Raw genomic sequence first — 9,961 nt, forward strand, 5'->3', positions numbered from 1 at the left:
CCCTACATATCTTTTAGTTCTGGTCTATATTACAGCATCAGGAATGAAACTAGAGTAGAAGGCAAGACCCATATTAACTGAGGCAGGTCTGTAGCATTTTAGTGACTCTTTAATCCTTATTAAAGACATGATTGGATTTATTTGATTATACACACTTACATAGGTTTGAACTCCTTCTGAGCAATTATTTATTAAATTCTGATGTAGTTGTACATGACATCTTTACCTCAGAGTTCCCTTGAGGGTATTGCTGGGAGCATTGTCTAAAAGAGTACTCTTTCCAGAGGAGTATAGTGTGCGGTAATTTTATACTTTCCAATGAACATAGTAATTGTTAATGTTTCTTTGACATGATCAAAGGGTAGACAAGCTGAATATTTCTTCTCAGTATTGTTTATAAGTGCCTTAGTTAGGATTACTCTTGCTATGATAAAATACTATGACAAAGCACCTTGGGATGAAAGAGTTTACATTACTTCCACTTCTATATCACTGTTCACCATTAAAAGAAGTCAGGACAGAAAGTAAAACAGGACACTAACCTGGAAGGAGGAAGTGATGGAGAATCCATGGAGAGGTGTAACTTACTGACTTTCTTTCCATGGCTTAGTCAGCCTACTTTCTTATCGAAAGACTACCAGAATAAGGTTGGACCCACTGAAAATAGGCTAGGCCTTTTCCTATCAATCACTAAATAAGAAAGTGACTTACAGGCATGATTAAAGCCTGATCTTATGGATGATATTTTAAATTTGAGACTCCCTTTTTTCAAGTTAACAGCTTTCCAGCACAGTTAGATGCTGTGTGTATACTTGTGTTCATGTGCATGTATGCTAGGTAATGCACATGGATGGAAGAAGATAGTATTAGATTCTGGTTGTCACATTTTGTTTGAGACAGGATCCATTGAGCCATGTACCACCTGTGTGTGTGTGTGTGTGTGTGTGTGTGTGTGTGTGTGTGTGTGTGTGTAAACCCTCATTTCATCACAGTCAAAAGTAATGTGAAGAACTGATACCAATAAGGAATCATTAGAACTTATGGGTGAAGCTGCACTTCAGACCATTTGCAGAATGGTTACTACTATAATCATGGCCTATTTTTCAAAATTTGAGCTTCTGCTAACAGGGATTTTTATTATCAGAAAAAAAGCAAAACAATATACAACAACAATAACAACAACAATATTCGTGTACTGAATGACTTGTGGCACTTGAGAATGAATGATTTGGGAGCTGGAAGAGTTTTTAATTCTGATTAGTACAAATCTTATGTTTTGACATATGCATGTGTGTGTTTGTGTGATTATATGTGTATATATGTATGTGAGCCTGTTGCATGTGAACACACGTTCATTTGCCCATGTGATTATATTACACATGGGTGAGAATCTGTGTTTATATTCCTGTATGTGTTCAGGTAATGTTTGATTGTATGTGCATGTGTATTTTTCTTTGTGTTTGGCTGTTGTACATGTAAGCATGTGTATATAGTATGTATTTGTGTGTATCCATGTGTGTGTATCCATGTATCTGTATCCATGTGTTCAGTGTATGTGTGTATCTATATGTCAGTCACTCTACTTACTCACTGAAGTAAGGTCTCTCCCAGTTTCCTTGGTTTAGATGATTTGGCTGCACTAGATAGCCACCCATCACCAGATCCCTCTGATGCCACCTATAAAACATTTAAGTTATAGCCATGTGCTAATGCACAAGAACTTTTTTGTCAGTACGGATACAAACTTGAAAACATGAACATTATTAATCAAGCCATTATCCAGCCTCACACACTGGTTGTTTCAGAGCACAACCATTTAATGAAGGGTAAAAATACTTGCCACATAGATGAGTGCATTCTATTTTACCAAGATTTCTATGTGAGTTATGTGACAAGATTCATGCTTATGCTGCAATCACTTTACCAGTTAAGACATATTTGTATCCAAACTTCTTTCATTTGATATTCACATTATATTTCAGAAGAATCACAAGTTCTTAAGAATATTTTTGTAATGGAGAACAATTTTATAATTATTTTGTAGAGATATTTTCATTTTAAATTAAAGATATCTAATTAAATACATGACAGTGAAGAACTTCAAATAGTTCAAGGCTATTTATTTTTATGTCTATATGTTTACTTGCACATGTGCCCCAACCTATGCATGGACATCAGAGTTACTTGTGGGAATCAGCTCCCTCGTTCTATTACATGGATTCCTGAGATTGAAACTAATCAAGTAGATAAACAACTTTACCCACAGAAACATTTATCACCCCTCATTTATCCTTTTAAGTGCTTTAGAAATTAATAAGACAAAGCAAAGATAGAGAGAAGAAAGAGAGAAGGAAAGGGAGAGGAGGAGGGAGACAGAATGAGACTGAGATAGAGGAAAATAGAGAAGAAGTACTTACCTCAAGTGGAAAAAATCTGAAGACACAAAAGGCTCAGTATGTTCAAAAACTAAGGAAAATGCTAAACCATGGATTGAAGAATTTATCAACTCCAAGTGAAAAAGTATTCATGGTCATATTCACACAGAAAGAGAAAATTTTAGACAATGTTCAAGAAAAATGACATTTGGTCTTGGGAAGTGAGAGGTACTTCATGGGTAGAAAAATGTTGGAAGAAAACTGGATGACTGCTTCAAATGTATTAATAAATGTTAAGATGAAATTAAAAATAGTGTTAGTTTATATTTTCCTCGTGACTAGGATGTTGAACCTTTCTTTGTTTCTCAGACCATTGTGTTTCTTATTTTGATTACTCTCTGTTTAGATGTGTTCCCTCTGTGTCTGTGTGTGTGTGTGTGTGTGTGTGTGTGTGTGTGTGTGTGTGTGTTAATAGGCTATTTGTGTTCTTGAAGAACAACTTTTAGAGTTCTTTAAATATTTGCGATATTACCTGCCAAATATCAGATGTATACTTAGTAAAACCCTTTCCCTATTCTGTAATCTGCCACTTTGTCAAACTGGTAGTGTCTTTGACATAAGAAACTTTTCAATTTCTGAAGTTCACATTTTTTAATTGCTATTCTTAATGCCTGTGACATTGGTGTTCTTATCAGAAAGACTTTTTCTGTGCTAATGAGTTAAAGACTATGTATCACTTTTTTCAACCAAATTTAGGGAATCTTGCTTTATGGTGAGTTCTGTATTCCAAAGGAATTTAAGTATTTCGCAGGGTGAAATTTATGGGTATATTTGCATTCTTCTACGTGTAGCTGGACAGTTTAAACAGCATTACTTTTTGAAGATGGTGCCATTTCTCCAAGTGGGTTTTTATGGCTTCTTTATAAAAATCAGATATCTATAAGTTTGTGGGGTTATGTCTGGTCCTTTATCTCAATAACGTTGATAAACAGGACTGTTTTTATGGCAATGCTCTGCTGTAATTATTCCTATAGCTCTGTAAATCAACTTAAGTTCAGGGATGTTGCTACCTCCAGGAGTTCTTTCTTTTTTCACATTTGCTGAAGTATCCTGTTTTTCTTTGTTTGTTTGTTTTGTTTTGTTCTGTGTTTTGTATTTCCATATAAAAAGGAAAACTGTCCTTTCAATTTCTATGGAGGGTTGTGTTGAAATATTAATGGGGATTGCAATGAAAGTGTAGTTTGGTTATAGTAGGATGGCCATCTTCTCTATATTACTCCTACATACCTATGGAGATGGGAGATATTTTTGTCTTATCATACCTTCAATTTCTTTAAATATTTGAGATACAAGTCTTTTACTTGTTTGATTAGAGTTACCCCTAAATTTTTCATTTTGAGTATATTATAAAATATATTATCTAAAGATTTATAAGTCTGTCATTTGTACATAGATTATAGATTTTTGTGTGTTAATATTATATGCTGCTACTTTGCTAAAAGTATCTATCAGAGGTAGACATGTCATGATAAGATTTTATGTATACAATCATGTCTTCTGCAAATAGAAAACTTTGACTTCTTCCTTCCTTCCTTTTTTTTTTTTTGAGTATAGAATAGAGTTTATTTAGTAGAGTTGTAAAGTCAGTAAAGGCAGAAAAAGACGTTTCACAGGGATGGGAGAGAGAGGGGGGGAGACAGAGAGAGAGACAGAGAGACAGAGAGACAGAGAGGCAGAGACAGATACAGATACAGAGAGAATGAGAGAGGCTCGCCAGGAACACGTTGAGAGAAGGGAGAGGGAGAAGAGGAGAGGAGAAAGGGGTCAGAGAAAGAACAGAGAGAGGACTTCTTCCATTCACTCTTATATCCTCCTGACTCCCCTCTGTTGAAGTATTACTCAAGAGTATTAGAAAATTTCAAATGCTAATGTTAATGGTATAGAGACAGTGGACAATCTTGATTTTAGTAGAAATGCTTTGAGCTTCTCTCTGTTTAGATCGATATTAGCTTCATTATGTTGAGGTATGCTCCTTATATCCCTTGTCTCTCCAGGACTTTTGTCATGAGGGATGTTGGTTATTTTCAAAGGGTTTTGGGTCTCTCATTTGATTTTTTGTCTTTCAGTCTATTTACATGGTATGTTATATTTATTGACTAATGTATGTTGAAACAATCCTGTACCTTTGAAAATAAACCTGCTTAATTTTTCTTGATGTATTCTTGTATTCAGTTTACAAGTATTTTATAGATAATTTTTGCACCTATTCTCATAGTGAAAATTTTTGTACTACTCTTTCTCTTCAGGATATTTATATGGCTTAGGTACCACGGTTAACTGTGATCTTATAAAAGGAATCAGGCACTTTTTTTTTTTTTTTTTGCCTTTCTGTTCCTGTTGTGCCAAGAAAATGTTAAGGACCCCCCAACCCTAAACAACAACAACAATAACAACAACAACCAGACAGGAATCAATCTTATGCAACTCACAGCAGGATCTTAATTCTATTCATACTAGCCCAGCAAACTGCCCCTCCCCCGTCAATGTACCACCGTCCCACAGTATGGTTTGGAAGTGTGTGTGTGTGTGTGTGTGTGTGTGTGTGTGTGTGCATTTGGGGGGTGAATATTTATTGGGGCAAGGTTTTATAGTAAGCAGGAAGCAGGGAGAAGGAGTGCAAATATTTAATTGGAAGGTTACAGTGGACTTTAACATAATTGGCTAGTGCTGGGATCATATCATAAACTTAATTTCTGCTCCTTTCTACATTAGTGGTCATTAGGCAGGTGATGAGCTTATAACCTGGGGTGAACATTTGTTAAGGGAATAACATGCATGTAACCCACAAATCCTGGTCTTATTGGGGATCAGCCTAGAGACCTGAGCTAGTCTTGGGATTGTTGTGGGGCAACTTTTAAACTAATCCTAAGTTCCAGGCTATTAGTTTTCTTTCTTTCTGTCCTTTTTTCTTTTTCTTTTAACTGAATATTTTCTTTATTATATTTCAAATGTTATCTCCTCCAGAAACCTCCATCCAACCCCTTCCCCCTGCTTCTATGAGGGTGCTGCCCCACCTATCCACCCACTCCCTCCAACCTCCCTGCCTTTGGCATAAATGGAGTCTGAACTTAAACGATTTCACATCTTAAGTCATTTCTACTTTGTGAAATACTTTGAGGGATATCGTAAGTAATTCTCTGTAATTATAGGAGAATTCTATGTGGTATGCATCTGGAATTGGGATGGTTATGGAGAGCTTTTCTAGCTGCTTCTAGAAACTTGGCAGGAATTTGTCTTTGGCCCAGGCAGGGAAGTAAGCTCAGGTAGGAATTTGACTTTGGGTTAGGATAAGATAATAAACTCAGGCAAGAATTTGACTTTGGACTAGGACAGGGAAGTAGTCTCAGATAAGTAATTTACATTTAGGCTAAGACAAATCTCAAGGTAAATTCAGCCAAAAAATATGACATTCCTCTTATCTTGATCAGTTTGATAAGCCCCTAGAAACAGCGTTCTTGGGATTTTGTTTGTTTGCCTTCTTTGGTCCTTCACTATTTGTGTATATTTCCTTGTTTGTTTCTTAACATAGAACTGACCTTATTATTTGCATGTACTTAAAGTGGTATAAAAGCAAACAGGGGAGAAAAAAATAAATAAACCTACTTCAGCCACAACACTGGCTGGAGTCATGTTATAATGTTGTTTAATTGTCTTTTTCTTTTCAATCTTCACTCCCTCCATTGTGACCTGGTTTCATATTTAGCTCATTTGCTCAAATGACACTTTGTTTTTAGAAAGTCCATTAGTGTTTCCATTTTACTACAGTTTATACTAGAGTTTATAGGTGTATTTAAATTGTTTAGCTGATCTTGATTTAACATGGGTAAATATATGTATCTAGTATATTTATTTAATATGATATATCTTATTATTTTTTGTTTTTTTTTAAGTTTGTCATTTAGTGTAAGTGTTCTGAACTAGTCTCTTATAACTGTCATTCATTGTAGATGCCCTAGAGATGGGATATGTTGTGTTTTCATTTTATTTCAAGCTTTAAAATTACAGTTGAATTTCTTTCCTAATTTGTTTTTATACACTTTTCATTCTATAGTAAGCTGATTAGTTTCATAATTAAATCTCTAAGTTTTCTGTTGTTCCTGATATCCAGTTTTAATACGATTGTAAAGCAGTTGTTGATATTGAAAGATCCCCGAAATAGACCCTTATTCAAGTCTTGGGAAATCGTGGACCCCAGACACAGAGAGACCATTTTGGATATAATAAGCAGAGGCGAGGTTTATTACAGAGATCTATTACGGAGATCTCCCTGCCAACACATATCCCGTGCAGGGGACAGAGGTGTCGCCCCGGAAACTAAAATGTCAGGGGTTTATATACGGATAGCTAGGGAGTTTGGTGCGGTAACACACAGTTGGCTAATTTCTGGCACGGCTATAAGTGATTGGCTCATACAAACATAGGCAACACAGCAGAAGAGTATGTGCTGACTGGGGCATTCAGGATTTTAGAAGCTAAGGGCTTATCAGGGTTTGAAAGACATCTGGTTAAGGTGTGACTCTGAGTAAGCTGGCGGAGGTGCCCTTCTGCCAGATGGTTTATGAGTCAGTCCTGATAACTCAGGCTGGTTCCTGCATTCCTTTTCTTTATCTTTATGGTCTGTTAGTCTTAGGGGCAGGGATGCCTGGACTTGTCTGGGTTTGTTTCTTATAGTTTAGTCCTGAGTCTGTGGATTTTGAAACTTACTCCTTTAATTTTATATTTTTAAACCTTAAATCTGTATAATTTTCCTTTCAATATCAGATCTTGTCTTAGTGGATTGGGGGTTTCCTTCCTTTGTTTTCGTAGCTCTCCCAATATCTTAGGAGAGTATGGTAGCTATTGATTGTCTGGTAAGTGTGCTTCTAAGTTCCTGTAATGCATGGCCACTAATGGTCTTCTGTAAAATATATTTGTGCTATTATGGACTGACACTAGAATGGGTGTATGTGCTAAGATTCATATGTATTTGATGGTTGCCTAGGGAGTGGAAGCAAAGAGGGAAGGCAAGCTCCTGTTGCTGGGCTGAAAGTGAGTCTGCAAATGTAAAATGGAGGACAAGGAGGAGAGTGAAGATCAAATACTTGATACCCAGATCTTTGTGGCCAGCATGGTCCCAGGTACAGTACCTCTGGATAGCAGCAGTTGAGACAAAGGTGTTTGGAAAAGGAGGAAGTCCTAATCTCTTATGGTTTTTCAGAATTTCTAGGAAATGGAGGTAGAGATAGAAGGTATGCTCCTCCAGTTGTTCTAAGATGGCTGGAGGTGAGTCACGAATGATTATAAAAAAACAAATAAACTAACAAACAAACAAACAAAAAAACAAAAAAAACAAAACCATAGAGTTGAAAACTAAATGTATGGGAAAATCAATAATAAACCAATAAGGAGCAAACAGGGCATATTTTGCAATGTAGGATGAATAGAAGCAATTATTAAAATTTTAAACCTAAACAACAATGTATCAGAAGATACACAAAATGCAAATCGATATCAAAGACAAAGTTTCTTGGTTTGAACTAAAAACTGACGCTGAAAAAGCTGAATGTTCTGTTGAAGAATTAAACTGGGGTGAAGGGAAAAATAAAGAATTAAACTATATCTTTTCCTCTCACATTCCATAAGACTAATGTAAGATCTATAACTCTTAAATTGCTGTAATTAAACATGAGGAAATAAATCATAATACATGATACATGTTTATATTTAAACGTGAGATTCAGAAAAGAAAAGAAATGAAAACAAAGCAAACAAACAAACAAAATCCCCAGCTAACTGTCTTTAACTATTATTCAACTTTGTACTAAGGGACACTGAGGGTTTTTCCAGTGCCACACTCGCCTTACAGCTTCCCTGGCCCACCTGAGGATACGGTTAGGCCAAGTTCCATTCTCCACCCATAGGAACATAATTGAGTAAAAACATTCACAGAATGTACTGACTGACCCTCTGAAAAATCCCAGGAAGAGTTTAAATGTGTATTGTGCTTGCTAGCGAATAGATTTAAAGGACAATATGCTTAGCCAATGAGTTCGAACTTTAACCTTGCTATGTAACCTGTGCCCCTACAAATTATAGAAACTGTTTGTAATAGTCAATAGAGTGACCTACTAGTCCCTTGCAGTTACGGACTGATTGAGGCTCAACCCCAATGGGCTAGAAAACAAACCTTTTGTGTTTGCATTGAACTCTGTTTTCCTGTCTCACATGGGAGGTCACCTGGTAGTTGAGATTCACTTTGTGCATAGAGTACTAAAAGTCATAGAGAGGTAAATCAAGAAAAATAAACAAAAGCAATGATGTTTAAAGTATAATATTAAAATAGGATGTATTTCATCCATAAATGGTTAAATATTGCATATAGAAAATGGCAAAGAATCTTAAATGCATAAAATGAATATGCACGTGGTAAAAATCTTACTGTATTTGAAAAGTATATGTAAAAATAATCACATCTTATGAAAAAGAACAGAGAATGGATTTTACTCTTATTTATGTCTTTGTGTGTATGTGTGCATATGAAAGAGAGAGAAAGAGAGAGAGAGAGAGAGAGAGAGAGAGAGAGAGAGAGAGAGTGTGAGGGGGGCTCTGTGTGATGGTCAGAAGAAAACTTTTAGGACTCAGCTCTTTCTAAAATATGGGTTCTAGAAATTTAATTATGGGGTACAAGCATTTTTTACTCACTGAGCCAGCATGCTAGACCAGGAGAACAACTTTTTAAATGGGTATTTACAAGTTGTGAGTTAATATTAATTTTTTCCAGAAAGAAATTTCTTGAAAGATATTCAAAATCCAGAGGTTAGCAAAGTATAAGACATTGTTGAGAAACATAAAATATCTGAATGAAAGTGGAAATATGCCATATTCATGGGGTCCCCAATTAAATAAAATATAGCTGGCTTTTCCTTCCAAATTAGCATTAATTAAAAAATGTATTAAAGCAACCCAGCAGATGATTTTGTGGAAATTGACAATTTAATTCTTGGTTCCATGGGCAACTATCTATGAGCAAGAATAAGGAAGCTTTATTCTTAAGAAATCCAATTAACATCAGATATTTTCTTACCTGAATATCTAGGAATTGATATGGTAAGATCTTTGAAGTGTCAGAACATTAAAAACAGCACTTTTTTTATATATATTTAAAAAATTTTATTTTGAACTAAACTCGAGTTTCATTTAATCCCAATGAACAAGGAAATTGACAACAGTGCGGGAACCTTACCTATTACCGTATATTTCTAATAGCATTATTTTAAACTTATATACAATAACACATGGTTACTCTAAAAGAAACAGGAAGATAATCGAGACCTGTATCTCTAATGAACAAATGTTCAAAATCATATAATTAGGAAGTCACTTGTACAGCTTGAATTCTTTCTTTCCCCTCATGCAAATATTCGCAATATGTTTTAGATCACTTGCAAATAAATTGTAAATTTAGATGATATTCCAATTATAATATTAAATAGTATGTTTTTCAAGTAAGAATACCTAAAAGATACTGCTACTGCTTTGTACTGATG

The sequence above is a fragment of the Rattus norvegicus genome, chromosome 13 (assembly GCF_021556685.1).
Source record: "Rattus norvegicus strain SHRSP/BbbUtx chromosome 13, alternate assembly SHRSP_T2T, whole genome shotgun sequence".
Taxonomy (NCBI): Eukaryota; Metazoa; Chordata; class Mammalia; order Rodentia; family Muridae; genus Rattus; species Rattus norvegicus.